Here is a 16,295-nt window from a genome sequence, read left to right as displayed (position 1 = left end):
TGTCTGGGGCACACCTTCTACTCAAGGGAAAATGAAACCTCAGGAAAATCTGATCCATCCCAGACCACGCTCCCAGCCCAAAATAGTGTGCTGCTGCTGAGAGGGTCTGGACGACACCTTGCCTCTTCCCCAGAGGTCTGCTCCAAGGGCCTGGACCTGGCTGCCTGCTTCGTGGAGTGAGCAGGTCACTCATGCAGCATGTGGAGCTCAGGAAGTGCTTGGCAATCTTTCCATTCAAGGTGAGTTTGGTTACAGCTTGGGGATGTGTAGTTCCACCTAAGAGAACTACCAATCAAATAATTAGGGCTTGGAAATCCTCCATATCACCCTTCAATTGTGCATCCCAGGTCACTAGCCGAAATGTAGAGGAAGGTTGAGGACAGGCTCACCTGGATGGAAGCATGCTCCTGTTTACCCTGTTCACTTCATTTTCAGGAATGTTCTGGCTCTGAGCTCTGTGGCAACTATAACTTATGCCTTCCTCCTTTTTCAAGCCTCCAACAGCGCCAAAAAAAGAAGCAATGAGGCATCTAGAACAGGATAATAATATCAATCATTTGATATGTGCGTAATGCTTTACAGTTGACAAAGTGCTTCCTGTGTATTTCCTCTTTTGACCCACGTAATAACACTGGGAGGATTATAGGGCGGATATTAGTAGCCCCATTCTTCGGATGGAAATAAATGGATTGGCCCTTGAGAACCCTAATGCTGGAAATCACAATTTGATTGACCTTTCAGAGGCACCCAGTGCAAGGTCCTCTGACTTGGAAGCGTGATGTACTCTTCCAGCACATGTAGCCCAGAAGGTGGAGGTGGATCCCAAAGCTGTTTTGCCCACTGCAAAGTTCATAGGTCTGGTGGTCTGGGTGATGCTGGGATGTCTCCTCTGGGGTGAAAGACACATTGTTGCATCTTGTACCTTCTACCACTAAGAGGGCATCTGACTTTTACCAGACCTCGTGGATTTCCAATGCCACATAAACCACACCTGGAAGTACTGATCTGATCTATTTATCACATGACCTAATCAGCTGCCAGCTCTGAGTGAGGCCCAGAGCCAGAAAAGGCTCACTGCAGGCTCCACTCTGTGCAGTTTGCCCCTAGGCCACACGGCATCCTCGGGAGCACAACTCTGCTCCAGTCTCCGGCAAGCCCAAGTAGCAGAGCTGCCGCATGGGCCTCTAGGGATCTGGGCAGGGCTGCCCTTTTGTGGCAGGGAACTACTCACATTTGAAGAGCAGCTCCAGGCACAACACTGGGCCCTGGTCCGCAGGAGCTCCCGGGCAGGGGCTGCATAAAGTCGGATGCCCCCTCTCCCCATGCCATAAGTTTAGGTGGTTATGGCAGCAATCCTTTGCACACAGGAACTGGGACACTCAAGATCCAGCCCATGCAGACCCAGGGGAAGAGAAAATGACGTGCACAGATGGCGCAGGCTCCTGCACCCCCGCCTGCCGCACTGATACGTCGCCCTCAGGTCACATCGGCAGACTCCAGGGCTTCTCTCCCACCAGCTGCCAGGGGGACAGAACTGTGCCTGGGCCACATAGGGCAGCCCTGTGCATCTGCACCAACCAGCAAAGGTAGACTGCCCAGGCCTGCCACTCAGGGGTCCCTGGAGGACAAAAGTGAAGGAAATTCCTCCCCATGGGCAGAGCTACGACTGCCCTGAAGGTTGACCAATCTCTATGGAGAAGCCATCTGAGATGTGCCCCTGCAGAGACTACTGGAGGAGCCAAGGGGCTGGGCGGGCTGGGCAGGAGCCTGGGAGGAGCCGACTGGAAGACTGCAGGAGGTTAAGTAAGGTGGAAGTAAGCCCAGCCGTCGGCCACTCCCATGACCCCCGGGGAATGTGTGCTTCCTGCTGTAGCAACCTTAGGCTTGGGCTGATCAAAGGTCCTGGGTCAGAGGTGGCAGAGTGGGTGGAGGTGATGGTCACGAGAGAAGTTTCCACTAAGTGAGCACAACAGGGGTCTACTCAGCTTGAAGTCATGATTCTCACCCGGTCACTTTTGGGCAAAACATGCCACTGAATCCGCAGGCAAGAGGGAACTGGTGCAGAGCCTGGATCCCGATGGCTCTGAGGAGCTAGAGTTTCCACTTACTAATGGACTCAAGGAGGAGTCTTATATGGAGTGCAGTGATTTCCTGGGGTACTCCTTGTGGCCTCCACATCCAGTGAGGATGGTGGACAGGCAACTGCAGCCCCTGACAAGGGCAAGACAACCAAGGTGTTGGATATTCTGCTTAAGAAGGTCAGAGGTCCCAAACCCAACCTAGTGCTGGAGAAGTCCGTGACACAGATTATTGCCACACAGCCTGCTGCACTAGTGGAGACAGGAGCTTGTTTCACTGATACTTTTAAGTTAAATGTTTGCAGAGGTTATAGCCAGCCACTGCCTTGAGACTGATGCTCTGGCAGACTGGACTCAACAGATGGCGTGAGTAGGTATGACTGTCCCTGGGTGGACTGAGCAGAGTGTCTCTGGGGCACCCCATCAAATGCCCTCAGCTGCACCTCCCGCTCATTCCAGCCATCCTCTGTGGGAACTGGCAATCCACACAGGTACGACCTGGAGACAGCTACCTTCACCTCCATGCCGTGTGCCTCTGGTCTTCTACCCCAGAACTTCCCTGTGAACCTGCTTAGTGCCCATAGATGCACAACCCAGAGTTTATGGGGATTATACCCTATGCCGGGCTCTTTGACCAATAAGGGATGGGAGCTGGTGGGTAAACAATTTTCTCTTTCTCTTCCATAGAGAAGTCCCTGAGACCCCTGTCACATGGCTCCTTTGCTGTCCCTGGGATCAAACACACAGTTGCCCACAGCAGTGACTGACACAATGACAGACTTTGCACAGCTCTTCTTCTTTCCCTGCTTCACTCCCCCGCCTTGCTCCTGCGCCCTGGACACCATGCTCCAGAACAGCGCTTTCACCCCTGCCTCTGTTTCCAGGCATGCTTTCTGGGGAAACCAGGTGTAGTCATTTAATTTTAGATGTCAACTTGACTGAACTAAGGGATGTCCAGGTAGCTGGTAACATGTTATTTCTGGGGGTGTCTGTGAGGCTGTGTTTGGAGGAGATTAGTATTTGAACTGGTGGGCTGAGTAAGCAGAGCCGCTTCACCAGCATGGGCAGGCACCAGCCAGCCTCTCTGTTGAGGGCCCAAATGGGACAGAAATGAGGAGGAAGGGCATTTGCTTACTGTTTAAGCTGGGACTCCCACCGTCTCCCACCCCCAGACATCAGTGCTCCCATCTCCTGGCCCTCTGGGCTCAGACTGAATTGCACCATCGACTTTTCTGGTTCTTCAGCATGCAGACAACAGATCAAGGGAATTCTCAGCCTCCACAGTCATGTGAGCCAGTTCCCATAATAACTCTTCCTATGTGTGTACATATATCTGCTAGTTTGCTTGTGTTTCTCTGGAGAACCCGACTAGTAGACCAGGCTAAGTCATGTTACCCATTCCTAATTACCAGCAAATGTGACGTTCAAGTCCTACACCTTGAGTTCTCCGTCCCTTGATCAGCTCATTTCCAGTCCCTTCACCTCCATTCCACTTTATCAGCTTGCTTCCAGTGCCTCCCAGAGCACTGTCATCGCCAGTGACTGCCGTATTCATGAGTCCAAATGTCAACATCCCTCTCTTCCTCAACCTTCCCTCAGTCCCTTCCAGTCAGTCACTCCCTCTGCACCAAAAGTTTAGCATCATCGACATTTTCTGGCTTGGGAACCATCTCCTTTCTCGTTATCTAGCAGCCTCCTCTTGTCTTTTGTTTGTTGGGTTTTTTAAGTTTTTTAAGTTAAGATTCCAGAGAACAATATATCTATCATGCTTCCCAATTTCCACAATCCTCTTACTCTCCTATCTCATTTCTTGACAAAATCTCCTCAGAATTAATACAACCGCTGTATTAGTCCATTTTCATGCTGCTGATGAAGACATACTGGAGAACGAGATGAAAAAGAGGTTTAGTTGGACCTACAGTTCCACCCGGTCAGGGAGGCCTCAGAATCATGGCAGGAGGCAAAAGGCACTTCTTCTACAATAGCGGCAAGAGAAAATGAGGAAGAAGCAAAAGCAGAAACCCCTGGCACACCCTTCAGATCTCCTGAGACTTATTCACTATCACAGGAATAGCAGGGGAAAGACCAGCCCCCACAATTCAATTACTTCCCCCTGGGTCCCTCTGACAACATGTGGGAATTCTGGGAGATGTAATTCAAGTTGAGATTTGGGTGGGGACACAGCCAAACCATACTATCTGCCAACTGTTTTGTGCTTACATCCCAGGTGTTAATCACTGTTAGAGAAAAACCACAAAGCTGAACAATTTGGAGCCATTATAATAGCTCACCTCGCTGCAACTATTGAAAGCGTAATCCCCACCAGACATTATTCAAAGTTCATTACATAGATTATCTCATCCTGTGCCCTGCGTCCTGCTGGAAAGCTGCCCAGAAACCCTGCCCTCCAGTCTCTGAAATGCATTCTCAGAAAGCTTTCTCTCCTGCAGCTCAGAGAAAATAGAATTCATTAATTGAGAACTTGGCAGATACCTTCCTTCACATTTCACTATCATTCAATGATGATTCTTTGCTTTAAATCCAAAGACTCTCTTTGGCTCCCTTAACCCCATCCTCCATTAATTTTTCTTCTGCCCCTTTGACACCCTTTCAGTTATCTCCCTTATCCTTCTGCTCATGCTTTCTTCTATTTTTTGAATGTAATAATACTGAGGGGAAAAAACTTAGCTTCTCCTCTACTTTCACAATGCAGAGTGCTTGTGACACCAGGTTGTGTAGGGGATTTTTCCCACATACCAGGCAAGTAACCAGTCCTGCAGCAGTCGACACCAGCTGTGTGTCCTCCAATTCGATTCTAACACCCTCTTCCTAAAGGTAGCATCAGACCCCACAGGGTGAGGGCTCAGTCCCACAAGATAGCTCCTGACTTCTGATGCTGATTACAAGCTCCAGGTTATTTCACCTGTGCTTCTGACAGATTCGCTATAAATTGGAGTTCCCATGATCCCTTTCTCAGTTTAATTTGCTAGGATGGCTAACAGAAATCAGGGACACACTTATGCTCAGCAGTTTATTACAAAAGATATTTTAAAGGATACAGATGAAAAGATGCATAGAACAAGGCATGTGGGAAGGGATGAGATGCTTCCATGCCATCCCCAGGCACGACCCTCCAGGAACCTCCATGTGCTCAGATATCCAGAAGTTCTCCAGACCCAGTCCTTTGGGATTTTTATGGAAGCTTCATTACATAGGCATCACTGGGCCATTGGTGATGGACTTAACTTCAGCCCTTCTCTCCTCCCCAAAGGTCATGTGGGTTGTGGCTGAAAGTCCCAACACTCTAACTATGCTTTGATTTTCTGGTGATTGGCTCCATCCTGAAGACATCAGTCAATCATTTGCACAGGAAAAATATGCCTTTAGACATTCCAAGGGTTTTAGGAGTTGCATGACAGGAGACAGGATGAAGACCCATATATATCTCATAATATCACAGTGGTTCTCAGGATAGTCGCCTCTCTTCTGGATCATTTTTTTTTTCTGTTGATTTATTTCATTGCATGGATTCCATTACCATCTCTTAAGAAAATTATTCTCTGTTAAGTCAATAAAGCTGGAGAACAAAAAAAAAAAGGAAGAAAATGATTCTCCAGTTAGATGTTCAACCTATATGTCTCTCCAAAACTCAGACTTACTCAACATTTTCATTCACATCTAAAAAAACCCATATCATAAAACAGAATGATCTTCCCACAAAAACTACTTCTCTATCTCTATCCGCATCTAACAAGCCCTACAAGTCAGCAACATGACCTCAGCTTTGACTCTCCCTCACCTCCCCCTCTATCTCCATACCTTTCAATCACCTACTTCTTAAATATCCTTGAAAACAAATCGTCTGTTCATGCTCACTACCATTTCTATAGTCTAGATCATTGTCATCTCCCTGCCTGACGACAAGAAGCTTCTAGTTAGTCTCTTTCCTTCATACATGGCTTGTGATGGTTAATATTGGATGTCAACCTGATTGGATTAAAGGATGCAAAATATTGTTCCCTGTGGCAGCAGCGGGGTGGGGTATCCATGAGGGTGTTGCCAAAGGAGATTAACATTAGTAGACTGGGAGAGGCAGACCCACCCTAAATCTGGTTGGGCACAATCTAATAGGCTACCGGTGTGGCTAGAATAAAGCAGGCAGAAGAAGGTAGAAGAAACTGACTTGCTGAGTCTTTCGGCCTCCAACTTTCTCCTGTGACGGATGCTTTCTGCTCTTGAACATCAGACTCCGAGTTCCTCCGCCTTTAGATTCTTGCACTTATATCGGTGATTTGCAAGGAGCTTCTTGGGAACTTCGGCCACAGACTGAAGACTGCACTGTCAGCTTCCCAACTTTTGCGGACTGGCTTCCTTGCTCCTCAGCTTGCAGATGGTCGTTGTGGGACTTCACCTTCTGATCCTGTGAATCAGTTCTAACAAACTCCCCCTCACATATACATCTATCCTATTAGTTCTGTCCCTGTAGAGAACCCTGACTAATGCAATGCCTATATTAAATTTAAGTACTTTTTCTGGCTCATGCCAAGCCTTTTCTCATGTTTATCAGCATATTTAGACATGAGTCATTAGGATTGACTGCTCATTCCTGAACTCACCCAAAACATGCTCTGCCATGAGCCTATTTTCAATAAACGTTTGTTGAATGAATACATGACCATTAAATAAAGAATTACTCCATCAATGAATAAGTCAATCATTTTTGTTTACTTTAAAGTCCTTGAGACTGACTCAATTTCCACATTTTGTTTAGTTCCCATCATAACACCAAGGATTAACTTGAAATGATAATCATTATTGAATTGATCAACTGAGTGCATGCATCTTGGGTCTAGATAATAATCCTAAAGTCTTTAGACGTATTTTTGAGCCCACCAGACCAGAGATTTCTAAGCTCAAATTTTTTGGACTTCAAAAATGCAGACACCCCATATATCTTCATCTTTATTTTATTTCATAACTTGAGTTTTGTGGCCTACAAAAAGGGTGAAAGTAGGCCCTGAGTATCCTGAGACAATGACTTTAGAAGCCTGAATTCTGAGCATGTTGGCTGAGCTGTATCACAGGCAAGATGTGAGGACATGTCCAACAAGCAGCAAGGGCATGGCCACAACAGTCTTGAGGCTCTTGAATCTAGAGGCCTAGATGTTAAGGAGCAAGAATGAAGGGCCATAGCAGAAATGAGGCGACCTCAGAGGAGAGGCTGAGAACATCAAGTGTAGAGGCTAGGGGGCCTTAGGTCTGGGTTTCCTCCATAGGATGACTGTGCTTCAATCTCCACTCAGGTTTTCATACTCCTGAGAGTGAGAATGTGATTGGCTGAGCTTGGCTCAGGCTCCTCTCCCTAGAATCAATCAGCCATGGCCTGGAGTGGAGTGGGTGAGCACCACTCACACCCTGCAGAAGTTGTGAGCTGGACAACACACCACATTCTGTATTCTGCATATCCCAGAAGTCTTAAGTTTTAACTGAAGCTGGCTTAGTCAATTCAAGCGTAATTTCAATGATGCAAATCTCACATCTATTATATGCAAATAATGTATGGGTCTCTTTTCTGTTGATGTATTTAGTCCTCAGTGTTTCTGGGACAGGATCGTGGGCCAGATCAAGTAGTAGCAAATGAGTATTAACACTAGAGGTTCAACCAAGCTCTGAGAACAGTTACGAGAAAACAGGATAAAGGCGAACACTTTGCTCCAAAAGAAGCTGATGAAGGAAGGGGTTGCTGTCTGCTGTCCAGCACGGAAAAGGGCCAAGCTGGGAGCCTGGGAGTCTGACCTGTCTCTCACATGTGCAAGTCTGCAGCAGTAAAGAATCCAGAACATTCACAGTGACACCAGATCAGCCTGTCGCCATTTAGCTCTGACATGTCTGAGTGTGAATTCTCCGTAAAATGTCACAGTGCAGAGGGAACAAGAGTAATAGCGAACCTGATGACCTCCCCAAATCACACACTGCCCATCTCTGGAAGCTGCTGGGAGACATGGGCCTCTCAGTGGAACACAATTTAATGCACCTTAAATTTAATGCTGTGGGATCTACTCCCACACAGCAGCGGAGGAAATGTTTGGGAAAGGACATCTTGGTAGTGAGTGTCCAGCACAGATGTGTTACATCAGTGGCAGCACTGCCAGGGGACTTCCCTCCCAGTCTGCACTCTCAAAGGCAGACATTGTCTGTCTGGGCCCTGGAGTCACCCATCCCAGGAATTCGGTCACAACCACAGACTTCTAATTTGTAATAACTGTCACTGTTTTGTAGCCATGCAACAGGACCCAAGTGCACACAGAACAATTTCTTTTGGATAAAAAGTTGCGGTGTCAGTTGTTTTACCAAAAAGCAATGCTCTGCAGCTACCACCTTTGCTAACCCTGAGAACCTCAGCCCAGGCTCTGTGAGTGGTTGGTAATGCTCCAAGTGCCTTTTTTACTGTTGTTAAATTTGTATTTTTAATTTTATTTGACATTAGATTGGGAAATACCTGTGCACTTTTGTTACATGGGTATATTGCATGATGTTGATTTGGGCTTCTAATGAACCAGCTGCCCAAGTAGTGAGCATAATACCTGATAGGTAGTTTTTCAACCCTTCCCGCTTTGGGAGTTCCCAGTGTTTATTGTTCCCATCTCTGTGTCTATGTGTAGCCAGTGTTTAGCTCCCACTTATAAGTGAGAAATGCATTTGGTTTTGGTTGCCATTTGATTTCCTGCTTCTTCATTGATTCACTTAGGACAACAGTTTCTGGCTGCATCCAGGTTGCTGCAGAAAATGTGATCTCCTTCTATTTTATGGCTATGGTATTCCATGGTGCATGCGCACCACATTTTCTTCAGCCAATCCACCCTTGATGGGCACCATGATTGATTCCATGTCTCAAAGTGGCTTTAATCATCTCACCTAATCTTGCACTTCTCTGTGAGACAGTCAGGTAGGCATTCACTGGTTCGCCCACTCAGTCAGCAAACATTTAGCTCACATCCTTGTGTTGCCTCCCTGGTTCTCACCTGAAGTAGAATCAAGGCTCTTGGTTCCCTCCCTTGCTCAGCATGCTCTATGCCCAAACATGAGGTCTAAAACATTCATTTAACTTATGTCCTAAGGAGACGCTCAGAATGACGGTTAGGCAAACAGAACTGACCCTATTCAAAAACAAATACAGACGTTCTTCAATATACACCGTGGGGGACAACTGGTTCCAGGACCCGCCATGTATACAAAAATCAGCACATACTCAGGTCTCCACTAACAGCCCTGCAGAACCTCCTTCTAGGAAAAGTCAGCCCTCCATATACTTGAGTTTCCTATTCTGTAAATACTGTATTTTAAGGTCTGTCTTTTGTTAAAAAAAAAAAATCCACATATAAGTGGACCCCTATAGTTCAAACCTATTTGTTCACGGGTCAAAAATATATTTAAAATCATGTCATTCAATATTAAGTGAAAGTTGAACTAAAGAAGGAAGAAGAATAGAGAGAAGAAGAGAAGGAAATACAGGATGATTAGGGGAGAAGAAGGAGAAATAGAAGGGAGGGCAAGAGAAAGAAAAGCACCCCAGGTCCCAGAAGATAGTTGAAGCAAACACTGTAGGAGATTGACTCCAGGAAAACAGAGAAGAAAAGGAAATTAATGGCAAGAAAGACAAAGGAATACAAATAAAGGAATAAAAATGACAAGGGTGAAAATAAAAGAGACAAACAGAAAAGAAAATCGGAAATTTAACATAAAAATAATTATATACCTAAAGAAGAGACTAGAAAACATTGTAAGACATAAAATTCAAATAGGATCTTTTCTACAATGAGAAAAATACAATTCAAAGGCTCACTGTATCCTGATAAAAAGAATATAGGATTAAATATACCAAGATTTGTCCAACAAAGAACCACAGATGGTTTGAAAAGGTAAAAGCCAGTATGCTAAAAGGAAGATTATTAGCTGACTATCATACATTCCTCAGCATTTTCTTCTTACTAAAATGCAATGAAACAATCGAGATTTGAGGAAAGTCGGACTAAGAGCTCTGTTACTCCTCAGTTATGTGTCTATGGCAATAGAAATATTCTAAGATAGGTAAGTCGTCCAAATGTGGATGAACCACATCACTTCCTGATAATTATTCTTGAAAACATAATCCAGCTAAAGCATATTGGTCAAAATTCAGTCTTAATTAATTGGGAACATAAGGGTAAAATGGCTGACAGAGATCATTTAATCTATTTAAAAGGTCTTTCAGGAGGCTGAGGCAGGAGAATTGCCTGAACCCAGGAGGCGGAGGTTGCAATGAGCCGAGATCGCGCCATTGCACTCCAGCCTGGGTAACAAGAGTGAAACTCCGCCTCAAAAAAAAGAAAAGGTCTTTCTCTGCCACCCACGCTGGAGTGCAGTGGCTAAATCACACTTCACTGCAGTCTCAACTGCCCCAGCTCAAGTGATCCTCTCATCTCAGCCACCTGGGACCACAGGTGGGTACCACTATGCCCAACTAATTTTTTTGGTAGAGCTATGTTGCCCAGGCTGGTCTCAAATAGCAAGATGATAGTTTTAAACCTATCATATCAATAATCACACTTAAGGCAAGAGATCTAAATCCTCAATTAAAAGGCAAATGATATATTAATAAAATAAGACAAAAAAACAGGCCTAAGTATATGCTGCCTATAAGAAAACACTTTAAATAAAATGATACAAAGAGCTGAACAACTAAAGACTGGAGAAAGATATGTAATCCTAACATCAAAAGAAACTAAGAATAGCTATGTAAATAAATATCAGACAAAGTAGATTTTGAGCGAAGAACAGCAGTGACAGAGAGCGTCATTTTACAATGTCAAAGAGGTCAAACAACCAAGAGATTCTCTGTAACTAACAACACAGCTTCAAGATACATGAAGCAAAAGCTGCTAATAGAACTGAAGATTTGCATATTCCTATCTCAATAACTAGTAGAACAAGTAGAAAATCAGTGAGGATATGGATTTGAACAAAACTGTGAAACAGCTTTAACCTAGTTGGCACTGACAGAACACTACCTGACAAGCACGCACATCCTTTTCAGCTGCACCCGGAACATTTGCCAAGGCGTACTCTTAGCCATAAAGTCTCAGTGGTAAAAGTCCTTGTAAGTGCAAGGACATACAAAGCATGTTCTCTGACCACACGAAACTACTTTAGAAATCAGTAAAAGAAAGGTATCTTTAAAATCCCCAATCATGTAGAAAAATAAGCAACACACTTTTAAATAACTCAGGGATCAAAGAGGAATTAAAACAGAAATTAGAAAGTATTTTGAAGTAATTATAAATGAAAATGCAACATGTTGAAATTCGTGATATGTAGCTAACGTAGAATTTTATAGCACTAAATGCTTGTATTAGAAAAGAAAGGTCTCAAATCAATAATCTCAGCTTCCACTTTAAGAGGCTGGTAAAAATATTTCAAAATACATGTTGTATACAAATATATACAATTTTTGTCAACTTTTTAAAAATATATTTAGAAAAATATTAAATTAGAAAAAATATTAAAGACAATATTTTTAGTGTTGCTACTTTTAAAAGAAACTCCAAATAAGCAGAAGATAAGGAATAATAATAAAGATCAGGGTGAATTTCAATAAAACAGAAAAAAGAAAACAATATAGGAAATTAATAAAGTCCAAAGTGGAATCTTTCAGAAGTCCAGTTAAATTCTACTGATCCATTTCCATTCAGACTGATCAGGAAAAAACACAGAAGACACAAGTTAGTAATATCTGGACTCAGAGTAGTCACCTCACAACATATTACAAGAATCCAAGAAAGTGAAAATGGACCTAACACGTAAACCCCCAAAAGTGAGGCTAGGTAAAGATGTATGTACACCCAGAAGGTGGGAGTGGAAAATAATGCATGTTCCCAGAAAATGATGGCACACGTCTCCATTTATTGGCCCTCAAAGGGGCTCCCAATAGCGTTAAGTTTAAAGAGTAGGTCAAAGAACAGCTGTTTTAGTGAGATGCCAATCAGGAAAAGTATTGGCATGTATTTCAACAGGCATAAAGAAATACCTGCACAAACACTAATCTGAGAGTTAACAATGGCCATCTTAGGCTATTAGGACTCTGGGGATTTTGGCCAATGAGCTTATTTCGTTATACAATAAACAATAAAGCTATTTTTGAAAGTTTTTATCTTCAGATAGAAATTCACGTTATTACGGGTGTGGGAAGTGTATTGCATACACTGTAGTATTACAACTTTTTTGGAATGTAATTTGACAGAACCTACTAAAAGTTAAAGTATGTATCTGCATTGACTAAGAATCTGGTCTTATGTAAATAATGGTCTTAGTATGTGAGGACTGCTGCATAAAGTTTTGCAACTGTGAACTCTAAGGTGTATCATTTTCCGGTTAGTTATCATGGATTTGTATACATTTTATAACAGTTTCTGGCGGTAAAATGTCTTGGGGGGGATGCCTTTTTCTAACTGTCACCATTTGGACTAGCACTGGTGTTCAAATGATGCAGGGATTTTATTACACTGTTATTTGTATAGACCAGAAGAATGAGGAGAAGAAGAGAAAAGAAGGAAAATGATAGAAAAGGGAAGAAAAAGAGGTAGAGGAAGAAGAAGAAGAGAAAGAGGAAGGAAAGAGGCTCAGGAAGACTAAGTTATGAAATACTCATATCATGGAATCTTATGAAATAATTTTAAAAGAATATACTAGATCTTTTTAAACTGCCCTACAGAGATGCCCAGGATATATCTGGGGGGACAGAGGCAAACTGCAAAGCAAATGAAATAATAAGTCCTTACTTTGGCTTTGGTGGGTTTTTTTTTTTAAGGAAAGAAAACATCCTTTACATTTGCTCATATAAGTTTTATGACCACCAAAAAAAAATGTGGAGGGATGCATACCAACAGTTAGCTCTGCTGTGTGAGTATGGCGAGGTGGGCATTGTGTTTTTTCCTTATTTTATAAATGGTATGTATTTAAGGAATACAACATGATGCTTTGATATTACATATTCATAGTGAACTTGTTACTACAATCAAATATCCACCAATCATCTCACATAGTTACATTTCCTTTTGTGTGTATGTATGTGATGAGAGCACCTAAAATCTACTCCAGCAAATTTTCAATATGCATTACACCAGAATTAACTCTAGTCCGCTTGCTGTACATTAGGTCTCTAACCTTATCATTCCACATAACCACAAGTCTGTGCCCTTTGACCTATATCTCCCCACCTCCCCGACCCCTGCGTCTACCTCTGGTAACCACCTTTCTACTCTGTTTCTATGCATTCATGGTTTTCTTTTTTGGACTCCACATCTAAGTGAGATCACGCCATATTTTTCTTTCTCTGTCTGGCTTATTTCATTTAGCATAATATCCTCTAGTTTCATCTATGTTACCATAAATGGCAGGATTTTCTTCTTTGTTAAGGCTGAATATTATTCCACTGTGTATATGTACCACATTTTCTTTAACCAGTTATCTGTTGATAGCCATGGCTTGTTTTCATATCTTGACTATTGTGAGTAATGGTGCAGTGAACGTGGTAATACAGATAAATACAGATATCTTTACAAGGTGGAGATTTTATTTGAGTATACCCAAAAGAGGGATTGCTGGGTCGTATGGAATTTCTGTGTGTGTGTGTGTGTGTGTGTGTGTGTGTGTGTGTGTGTATCTCCATACTGTTTTCCATAATGGTTGCACAAATCTACATTCCAACCAACGGAGTACAAGGATTCCCTTTTCTCTACACCTTTTTCAACATTGGTTATCTCTTGTCATTTTTACAATAGCCATCCTAACAGGTGTAGAATGATATCTCATCTGATTTTGATTTGCACTTTTCCAATGATTGGTGATGTTAAATACCTTTTCATGTACCTGCTGGCCATGTTTATGTCTTCTTTGGAGTAACATCTTTTCAGGCCATTTGCCCTTTTTTAAATTAGTTAATTTGTTTTTTATGCTATTGAGTTGTTTGAGCTCCATGGCGATTTTAACCCTTATCTGATTTGTGGTTCACGAATATTTTCTCCCACTCCGTTGGTTGCCTTTTCAGTTTGTTGATTGGTTCCTTTGCTGTGCAGAAGACCTTTAGTTTGATGTAGCCTTTACCTGTTTGTTTTTGCTTTTGTTGCCTGTGCTTTTTGGAGTCATGTCTAAAAAAAAAAAAAAAAAATCATTGTCAAATGATTTTCTCCTGTGTTTTCTTCTAGGAATTTTATGGTTTCATGCCTTACATTTAGGTCTTTAATCAATTTTGAGTTGATTTTTGTAAATCATGTAAGATAAAGATCCAGTTTCCTTCTTTGGCATGTGAACATCCAGTCTTTCCAACACCATTTATTGAAGAGATAATCTTTCCCCATCATGTCAAAAATTAGTTGACCATGTATGCTTAGGCTTTTTTCTGGACGCTTTGTTCTGTTCCACTGGTATATACAGTATGAATACTTTTATGCCAATACCATACCATGTGAATATTATTGCTTTGTAATATAATTTGCAATCCAGAAGTGTAATGCCTCCAACTTTGTTTTTCTTTCTCAAGATAGTTTTGGTTATTCAAGGTCTTTTGTCATTGCATAAAAATTTAAGTTTTTTTATTTCTATGAAAAATGTTATTAAAATTTGTATAGGATTGCATTGAATCTGTATATTGCTTTGAGTCATATGGACAGGTGGACATGATTTTTTATGTATATTTATTGCATAAAATTGATGCTTTGAATATGTATCACTCTCTGTCATCTAAAAAAAAATTAAAATTTGAAAGCAAGTCACAACCACCTAGGCCAACGATCTTTAAAGTTTTCCTCAGAACACTTTAGAACTCTATTGTCCTTTTGTTTTTCCAATATTTGGTTAAATTTACAGTTATTCCTTTATCCATTCATCCACCTGCCCTCAGCGCACAATCCCACCATCAAGCAAGCATTTAGTGCCTCTGTCCATCCTCTCTACAAGGAGCTGGAGAATCAGAGCCTCCCGAGGAACTGCTGGTGATACCACCACAGGCAGCAAGATAGACTGCAGCAAACAGGCACGCCACCGCCCCATGACAGCCTCGGGTATTGGAGCTGATTAGTGCACAGCAAGGCCCTGCTTTCCCTTGTCTGGTAACTAATATACCATTGGAAAAGTGAGTGTGGATTTCAGGTGACACGGTAAATCTCAGGTGGACTTGTCTTTTTGGAAGGATTATTTCTCAATGACAGCTCAAGGGACCAGCTATGTTGGAATCCACTATGGGTCCACTCAGTTACTCTCAGGCAGCTAACTGTCTCAATCTCTCAGACTGTGTTTTTGAAGGAACCCATAAAGGATCTTGTAACACAGTGTTTCAGAATCACTTTTCTGTAGACTGCGAACCTCAGGTGGAACGATATATTACAAAGCACTGAATGAAAGCTTCCAAAGTGTCCTCCTGCATCCACGTTCTCTGGGGCATACGCAACAAGTCCAGTTAAGGGGAGCCACTGCCCCATGGGTGAGGCATCAAAGCTGCTGTTTGCAGGCTAGCCTGCAAGCGCGGAAGCTTAGGAACCATAGTCACCACGAGGCTCAGGGTGGCTGAGCTTAGAGAACCAGCAGAGGGAGATGAATGCAGGCTAGAGACTGCCCATTTTTCCCTTTCCTGGTGAGAGCTGGAGAACAGAACTGCAGCCGCTATGTTTGTGTTTAGAGAGATGAGTGTACGAAGGCGGTTCAGCGGGGGACACAACATGGGCATTTATGCAGTCGGTACTGCTACCCTCAGCTCACCAGGGAAAGCTTCAACGTGCCACTTAGAGAAGCAGGCACTGTTTTCTTGAGACCCTGAGCACCAGTTCCCAAATTCCAGGAAGTGGATCACAGCCCTGAAGACTCAAGATTTTGCTCTGGAAAGCTAAACCATCCAGAGAAGTCTCTGTGTTTGTGTACAAGCAGAAGAGGGAGAATGGTGTTTTCAAGACTGGGAAGATGCCCCAGGTGTGTGGGCATGAGCTCTGGGAACCTGTTCCTATTGAAACCAAGGTCTGGGGGCAGCTAGGGCTTTGGAGAGTGTGGAGTCAGTCCTTCACAGCTGCATGGAAACTTGAAACTACCCTCTGTTGCTTCTGAGCCAAGCAGCAAACCCTCCTTCTGGCCAAGAACAACGTGGTCTGAGTGGCATTTCTGTGACCCTTGAGCTGCAGAGCCCTAAAGATGGTG

Source organism: Callithrix jacchus, chromosome 12 (assembly GCF_049354715.1).
Source record: "Callithrix jacchus isolate 240 chromosome 12, calJac240_pri, whole genome shotgun sequence".
In the NCBI taxonomy this organism is placed as follows: Eukaryota; Metazoa; Chordata; class Mammalia; order Primates; family Cebidae; genus Callithrix; species Callithrix jacchus.
This window is presented reverse-complemented; position numbering follows the sequence as displayed.